The sequence below is a fragment of the Protopterus annectens genome, chromosome 4.part0 (genome assembly GCF_019279795.1).
Source record: "Protopterus annectens isolate FY-2018-M chromosome 4.part0, PAN1.0, whole genome shotgun sequence".
In the NCBI taxonomy this organism is placed as follows: domain Eukaryota; kingdom Metazoa; phylum Chordata; order Ceratodontiformes; family Protopteridae; genus Protopterus; species Protopterus annectens.
In genome coordinates, this window is record NC_056733.1 from 376,682,719 (window position 1) to 376,689,592 (window position 6,874).

The following is a 6,874-nucleotide window of genomic DNA, read 5'->3' on the forward strand; positions in this document are numbered from 1 at the left end:
AAGGGAAGTGACAGAGGCCAATACAGTCATAGCATAATTTAGCACTCTAAAGCAAAGATTTGGGCTTACCAGTGTCGAACCCTATATGGGCTTACCAGTGTCGAACCCTATAAACATTGCAACTGTGCTTCATTCTTACTAGAACAACATTTGTAGATGCATTTGAGATTGCACAGTACTGAGGAAAAGGACAAACTTATCAAGTCAATTAGTATGCCATCTCTCAGTGTTTCTATTATACAAGTTGCCTAAAAAAGTTAACAGAGAAAAGCCACACAGTCTTAGTTAACTAATCTGCACTTGCTTTGCAGTTGCCTCCTTCTGTTGTGAGTGCACCTAAACTGTTGTTCACCTAATATGTTCCATACATTTTGAAGATGCACAGAATGTGTATGCATGTATTTGTATCTGTGTATGAATAACCCATTTTTGCAGTTTTATGGTAGTTTCCAGATAAAGACTTTTGAAATAAACAGATATCTGGTAGACTGTGTAAAGAGTTTTGGTTTGTCTACAATGCTGGTGTATCTTCAAAAAATTATCTACACTCTTGATGCAGTACCACAACTTTTTAATATGCCTTTCATTCATCATCAAAACTTACACAACTCCTTTAAACCTGCTGTTTTTATGCTAAGCACAAAAAATAAACTAAGAATTCATACACTACATTAACTATACACACACACACACACACACACACACACACACACACACACACACACACACACACACACACACATCCAACACACCCTCACACCCTAGTCCAGGCTTCATGGCATACAGGAATAAAGCCCTGATGGCAACCCAGAAGACACCAGATTGACTAGTGACCTAGACAATGGAAGACGTTGACTGCGGTGAGGGTAGATGAAGCTCTGAAATGAGTTTACCTATCTTGGAATGAAGGAGATAGTCCAGGCCACTGATGTGCTGGCATCAACAAGAGATAGAGGCTGATGGTTAACAGATTATGTGATGGGAATGCACAGCTGACTCTGACAAACCATGCTTGCACAATGGCTTTCATGGGGCATATGTAAAAATGACCATGCTTACAAAGGAAGGCATTGCAGAGTCTTGCAGCTTCGATCATGCATATCGTGCAGCGGGAGTAGGGTTAGGACACAAAATGTTCTCATGGCTCCATGGATTACAGACACTCCCCAAATGAGTTTTACTCAACTGATAAAAAAGAAATGGGAAAACTGTGGCATACACTAATCAGTAGGCTCAGTAGCAAGAAAATTACATAGAGTCGGAAAAATACCCTATTCCAATGAGCCAAAACCAAATAAACACTTAGAAGAAAAAAAGTAAATGTCTACTACATCTCCTACTTCATTGTACAAAAGTCACATCATGCACTGGTTATGCAAGAGTCATAGATAGCCCCCAAACCTCCCCCCAAAAATGAAACTTATTCATATTAGAACTGAAATGGTCAATTAAAAGAATAAAATAACATAAAAATCGCTGATTGCAACCAGCCACATAAAAAACAGCATTATTGCAGTTTTGAAACCTAAGATTTATTGTTACAGTGACTAGTAACAATGAAAGCTAAGATTAAACTAGGTAAAAAAAGTACAAAACTAACAAACATTAACATAATATGAACTACAGTACTGAAAAACATTTAAAAAAATTAACCGACACACACAAATATACTATATAAGCATATGGATAATCACATTCCATGTATTATTTAGTGCCAGTACAATTTTATAAGAATATCACATGCAATTACTTATCCTCTGACACTAATTATTAACAGAAGCTTGAGACAGATACTTCTCTTCCATATGGAATAATGTAAAACAGTCCCATTTTCAAAAGCAGTTTCAAATATAAAGTGAAAAAGTACAGGTTCATTTCTAACTTGATCCCCTCCTTTTAAGTACATGAAAGGTTTATATACACTCACTTACCCAATTAGATCACCTTACAGTACAAGATTATTAAAACTCGGAATGGTTTTCAGCCTGGCCACTGCATACAGATTGTGTCAGTCAACTTGATAAACTCTATTGCAATAGAGTTTATCAATGGCAATATCACAGTTTCTCTCAAAAATCATTTGATGCTATAAATCATTGCATCATCTCACAAACATTACATCACGTAGGCTGCAGCCCATTTCAAAATAAATGATTTTCAACCCATCTTCAAAAGAAAACCCAGTAAATTACATGGAATAATATCACATTATATAAAATTACCTCAAACACTGGTGTGCCCCAGGACTGAGTTCCTGGCCCCCTTCTGCTCACAATATTTGTAAATGACATGTTCCTTCACAAAAATCACCTAAAATTACTGCAATATGCATACACCCACAAACAATATCTCAAGTCTAATCACACATCCCACAAGCAAGACTTGATAAAATATACTACAGCTCTAACTGCAGGAATCAAAAAACTTTACAGAACTGAAAGAAACCAAACTCAGACTACAATAACTTCCACACCCACATATCATTATAAATAATGCTTTGATAGAGACAGTCAACTAGCACAAACACATAGGTGTGACCAGCAATAGTAAACGTACATGTGCTAATCATAACTGTAACAGTGCGATACATTATCAAAAAGCCAGGTGTTCTTTATTGCATCAATAGACATCTATCTCCACTATCAAAAATTAACTTAGCTGAGAGGCTTATTTCGAAGCTCCTATGAGGATGTAGCAATACTGACAATCCCCATAAAACCACATTGTACAACAGAGAATCATCATACTACAAAATGGAAAAATTCAACACTCAACCAATGAGTTTTGCCAATAGCTATAATAGTCTCAAATATAAAACTGTGTGTCTTGCAAAACCAGAATCAAATAAAAATGTTCAAGTTTTTCCTATAAAGTCATATTTAACAAAAAAGACCAGCCTTACGTTGCTTATTACAAGAGTACACAAACAATTGTAATTTCAGATATTTAGTCTCTTACAAAAACACATTAATTGAAATACACAAAGAACGCCCCTAGCATTTTCCTAACCAATAGTGTGAATATTCTGAAATACACCTCATGGGAAACTGACAAGGCAGCAACATTTAAAAGCAAATACAAAGCATATTTTATTGTCTTTCTTGAGGGATAAGTGGCAGTAGACTTGATATATTGCTTGTGAGTACATGCATCATTAGATTAGCCTGGCCAAAATGTGGTGTCCCTCATTTAATCTTTATCTGTCTAATAATATCTACTCCCGTTTGTTTTTATTACATTATGCCTTATCTCTCCCTTTTATACTACTCACTGACCAACCTTTCTTTTCTTTTGTAGCACTACAATTTTTATAGATCTTTCCGTATAAAAATTTTCAGATCTTTTCTCTACTGAATCTATTGGCTCATAAATATTTTTATTAAATATTTTATTGACTTTTGATAAACAGGAACAAACACACTAACAAACTAAACAAAAACATTTTATGTAAGTAGCTCACTAATGTTAACTAAACAAACACTGTACATTTTTCTTATTCTTAACAAATTTTGTATTTTTCTTGGCTAAATGAAAATTGTACATTTTTGTTACTACTGGTGATATTTTTCTCTCTTTTCCTAAACAGTCCATTATCTGAAAAATCTTCTAGTTATACCACTAGGATATGTTTCCATTTCTGTAAATTTCTCTTTTCTTTTTTTTTTCAGGATTCCATCTGAAATGAGTACCACTTAATAAGGCTACCCAGCTTAGCAAAATATAAAAGTACATATGTGCATGCACATAATAATACATGCATAAATATACCATATATACATACATACATAAATGAATAAATAAATACATAAATAAATGATTACCTCAGAACTACAACAGAAAACTATACACAACACACTCCAGTCATAAAAGTCTACACAAACTACTTACCTACCCTATGGAAGTCAGTTGGAATCAGTACATTAAATTGCTTGAAAAAGGATAAATTGAAATGTTTTGCAATAAATTGATTTATAATCACAGCCCTCCATAATAATACCTATCTATTCCACATTGTATATTTTACTTTTTTTTTCAAATAAACCCTAATTTCTTCTTATTTTGACTACATCATTATACTCCGGCTTTTCATACCCTTCTATTCCTTACATTCCTGGAGGATATTTGGACAACCTTACTTTCTACTTTTATAGAAAATGCTTCTCTCCTATCCTTTACCAGCTTTCCGAATCCACCATCACCAAATCTCCTACTGTCCTTCAGCTTCTTGTTTCTGTCTTCATTGCTACTTCCCCACTACCTGACATCTATAAAATGCAGATTCCTGTACTTAATTATGCTATTCTACAGCTTATCCTCTATTTTTCTCCTCCTACTGTGCCATCCTTCATCCCACCATGATTCAATAATATGTCTTAACATTTTTCCACCTCTGTCCCAACCACCTATCCAGATTTTCTCTTTACACTCTCCAAATATTGCACCAAACCAATTTAATATTGTGCCATACCTTTATTCTAAATATAGACTGATTAACTGCCCTTCAACTCAAACCATAACAAAAGTGTAAGAATCCTCTCCAAAAAAAACAAGTATGCAGAGTTCCCCAATACACTAAAATCCTTCTAGGAGGAGATATGCACCCTAATCCTGGCCCCACCTATCACAATGAACACAAAGATAATTCTCTCCCTCCTACTTCTGTAAACCAACAACAGCCAATCCCAAACCCTGGCAATCTAACTTACGCTGCAATAAATGTTAGAAGCACAAGAAATAAAACTGCTGGACTATATGTCTAGATTATCCAACATAAGCCTAAAGTTCTCACTGCAACTGAAATCTGGCTTAAGCCCAGCATAAATGACTCCAAAGTTATGTCACCTGGCTATAATATCATCTGCAATGACAGTATAAAGTGGGAAGGTGGTGGAATTGCTTTCATATTTCCCAACACCTACCACATTTCCCCTTACAGCAAACCAATTCCAAACTTCAGTTTAATAGAGTTTCTTATTGCTTTCCTCAAAATAAAAAATTATAAATAAATATGTATTAACATCCTGTACATCCATCCTGGCAACAATACAGCTAGACTGGAAGATATCCTACACTGAATATCCATAGCATTTCCACAAGACAAAATACTACTAGGTGATATGTATGGCTGGACAACTCCTCTACATCCAGCATGAACTCATATGCTTTCATACAACTAATTAATGGCCCCACACATGGCAAGACATCAAATTCTGTTGGAATGTATCCTATTATCAGACCCTAGTAAATACACCACCACAGGTACAATGTCAGACTCTCTCAGAATTCATCTCCCAATCTTTGTGAAAATACATTTCACACATCCAGTTAAACAGCATATTTATAAAACAACAGACAACCTTTCCAGGTTTAACCCAGAAGTGTTCATTACTACACTATCATGTATTAACTGCAGCTTCCTAAAAATCCTCTCTTTAGACAATGCTGCAAATTAATTTGATACAAGTTTTCTAAATATCCTCAATAGCATTGCATCTCCTGGACGAAAGAAAGTAAAAACAAATAATAGTTTGGCTATCCAAAAAGAGTAGAATGCTAATGCAGGAAAAAGAAAAAGCATGGAGTGAATGGCAAAAATATAAAACACCTCAATATCTTGAAAACTTTTCAATGCTCCACAATGGCACTTCTTCTTCTTTCGACTTTTAGGGTTAGGGGTCACCACAGCGGATCACCTGTCTGCTCATGATTAGCAGTGGAGTTTTACAGTGCCTGGTGCCCAACCTTCCATGGAAGGCACACACATGCACACACTCATGCCTAGGGCCAATTTAGGGTATCCAATCCACGTGATAACAATAACTATACTATAATAATTTTCAGAATAATGCTAAACACAACCTTAAAAAAGTTTGAACATCCATTAAAAAATCTTACATTCTGGCCAAAAATTCAACACAAACCCCTCTCTCAATAACTCACCTCTCAAAACAACAGTGTAGTTCAACTCTTATTTTATAGATAGTATACCATCTCTAAGTAGGAATTCCTCAACATTTCATCCTAACCCTGACCAAAAGCCAGATATCACCATATCCATTTTCACCTTCAAACCTGTGCCTACATCCTATATAAAACTACTCTTAAACAAACTTAAACCATGCACTTCTTCAGCTGGTGACCTTCCAAGCAAGTACCTAAAAATAGCAGACAATAGCATTGCCTATCTTGTATCAGTTCCCTCTCTCTGGAAATAGTCACACATTAACACTCTGCACAAAAGATGAAATTCAACAGACATTAATAACTTTAGACCTATAGCAATCTTCTCTCTCCTTGCTAAAGCACTTAAAATGTATTCAAAAACAATTGGTAGACAATCTCCTGCAGGAAGAACAACTATCCCCTACACATCATAGTTTCCGTTTTTCCCATAGTACTAGCACTACCCTTCTAACCTATATAGATACTGTCAATAAAGCTAGAGATATTGGCAAACTAGAGTCTTTCTTATTTCTAGAGTTGTCTAAAGTATCCGATACAGTTTGTCAAAGCAAACTTCTACTTCAAATGTCCTTACTAGTTCTCTCTAAGCCTGCCCTTCTGTAGTTCAAAAGCTACCTGTCAAATAGGTATCAGTCAATAAAATGGCACTCCACACTCTTGACTTACCTCCCAGTCACCACCAGTGTAGTTCACAGCTTTATCCTTGGTCTCGTTCTCAAACATTTTCACCAACACCCTCTATACATCCACACAACAGGCCACCCTAATACAATACACATATGATTCCACTCTCATTTGTATATCTGACAACATGGCACACTTCCAAAAAATACTCAGAAAGCATTAACAGCCACTGAAATATGGCTTTGTAACTCACAATTCATGCTCAGCCCAAAAAAGACCAAATTAC